The sequence below is a fragment of the Oncorhynchus nerka genome, linkage group LG14 (genome assembly GCF_034236695.1).
Source record: "Oncorhynchus nerka isolate Pitt River linkage group LG14, Oner_Uvic_2.0, whole genome shotgun sequence".
Taxonomy (NCBI): domain Eukaryota; kingdom Metazoa; phylum Chordata; class Actinopteri; order Salmoniformes; family Salmonidae; genus Oncorhynchus; species Oncorhynchus nerka.
The window spans coordinates 96,047,710-96,050,359 of record NC_088409.1 but is presented as its reverse complement, the minus strand read 5'-3'; positions in this window follow the sequence as shown (position 1 = coordinate 96,050,359).

Sequence of the window (2,650 nt, the reverse complement as noted above, 5' to 3'; positions counted from 1 at the left end):
GACACTTCTTCATAGTGTCTCTATATAATCAGATCTCTGTCTGTCCCTCTGTGTCTCTCTGTTCTATATAACTGCTTCTTACTCTCTGTCTCTGCTCTGGTTTCTCTCTCTCTGTGTTCTTTATAGCTGTGTCTCTCTGAGTCTTGTCTCAACTCTTAAGGTTCTCTCTGTCTAGAACTCTCTCTCTGTCTTCTCTGCTCTTGTGTTGGAGAATCTATGTGTTCTTAAGCTCACCTGTGAATAACTGTGTGTTCTCTCTCCTGTCTTCTATATCTATCTTAAAGGGTCTCTCTCTCTCTGCACTGTCTCTTCTCTGTCTCTCTCTGTGTTCTCTCTGTGAGTCTTGTGTCTGTCTAAGATAACGAGGTTCTATATCTGTTCTCTCTAACTTCTGCAGGTCTTCTCTGTCTCTCTTGTCTCTCTCTGTCTCTCTTCTCTTCTATTATTCTTTCTTGGCTCTTTTGAGGCAGAAAAACAGACCCTGTCTCTCTGTCTCTCTTTCTGTATTCTGATAACAGTGCTCTGTGTGTTCTATAGGAAGTGTCTATCTATCTCTGTGTGACATCTATCTGTCTCTAGGCAAAGCCTCTCTGTGTCTCTATATAACTGGGTCTTAAACTGGCTGCTCCTTCTCTGAATGGAGATGTTCTTATTGAATGGAGTCTCTCTCTTGTCTCCTCTTATATCTCTGTCTCTCTCTCTATTGAAGGAGATGTCTGAATCCTCTCAGTGTGTGAAGAAGAGTGTTGGAAGGATGAATCTCTCTTATTGAATAGAGATGTCTGAATCCTCTTATTGAATGGAGAGTGTCTGTCTCTGGCTGCTCTTGAATGGAGAGATGTCTCCTCTCTTGAATGGAGATGTCTGAATCCTCTCTGTCTTGAATAGAGATGTCTGAATCCTCTTATTGAAGGGAGATGTCTGAATCCTCTTATTCTCTTTCTGATGTCTGAATCCTCTTGTTGAAGGGAGATGTCTGTCTCCTCTTATTCTCTTATTGAAGGGAGATGTTCTATATAACTGTCTCTGAATGTGTGTCTGAATCCTCTTATTGAATAGAGATGTCTGAATCTCTCTCTTGAAGGGAGATGTCTGAATCTCTCTTATTGAAGGGAGATGTCTGAATCTGTGTGTTCTCTTATTGAATAACTAGATGTCTGAATCCTCTTATTGAATGTCTATATAACTGTCTGTCTCATCTTATTGAATGGAGATGTCTGTCTCCTCTTATTGAAGTGGTCTATATAGCTGTCTGAATCCTCTTATTGAATGGAATCTCTATCTGAATCTCTCTCTGTATTGAATAGAGATGTCTGTCTCTGTGTGTCTCTTATTGTCTAGAGATGTCTGAATCCTCTTATTGAATAGAGATGTCTGTCTCCTCTCCCTATTGAATGGAATGTCTGAATCTCTCTTATTGTCTAGAGATCCTCTGAATCCTCTTATTGAATGGAGATGTCTGAATCCTCTTATTGAATGGAGATCTCTCTTTCTCCTCTTATTGAATGGAGATGTCTGAATCATCTTATTGAATGGAGATGTCTCCTCTTATTGAATGGAGATGTCTGTCTCTCTCTCTCTATCCTCTTATTGAAGGGAGATGTCTCCTCTTATTGAATAGAGATGTCTGAATCTCTCTTATTGAATCTGATGTCTCCTCTTATTGTCTAGAGATGTCTGAATCCTCTTATTGAATAGAGATGTCTGAATCCTCTTATTGAAGGGAGATGTCTGAATCCTCTTATTGAATGGAGATCTCTGAATCCTCTTGTTGAAGGGAGATGTCTCTCTCTTTCTCTCTCTTATTGAATGTCTCTGTCTCTGTCTTATTGAATGGAGATGTCTGTCTCTCTTATCCTCTTATTGAAGGGAGATGTCTCTCTCTCCTTGAATGGTGTCTCTCTCTTATTGAATCTCTGTGTCGAATCCTCTTATTGAATAGAGATGTCTGAATCCTCTTATTGAAGGGAGATGTCTGTCTCTCTCTCTATCTGTCTGGATAAGAGTGTCTCTGAATCTGTAATGTAAATTGAAGGTCTCTCTGTCCCTATCTTGTTGAATAGTGTGTCTCTCTGTGTGTTCTTATCTCTGTGTCTTATTGAAGGGAGAGATGTCTCTCTCTTATTGAAGGGAGATGTCTCTCTCTCTTATCCTCTTATTGAATGGAGATGTCTCTCTTATTGAATGGAGATGTCTCCTCTTATTGAATCTCTCTGTCTGAATCCTCTTATTGAATGGAGATGTCTTCTCTCCTCTTATTGAAGGAGATGTCTCCTCTTATTGAATGGAGTCGTCTGAATCTCTCTTGAATGTTCTAAATGTCTTAAATTCTCTCTCTAAAATTGAATAGAGATGTCTGAATCCTCTTATTGAATAGAGATCTGTCTGTCTCTGAAGGGGTCTATATATATTAGCTGTCTGTCTCTGTCTCTATTGAATGGAGATGTCTCTCTCTCTGTGTTCTATCTAACTCTGTCTTCTATTAGATGTCTCCTCTTATTGTCTCTAACTCTGTCTCTCTCTTGTCTATTGAGACCCTCTCTGACACCTCTGTTGTCTATCTCTCTGGAGATGTCTGTGAATCCTCTATATAACTCTCTCTCTCTTGTCTTCTATATCTCTCTCTCTTGTCTTCTATATAACTGGAGAC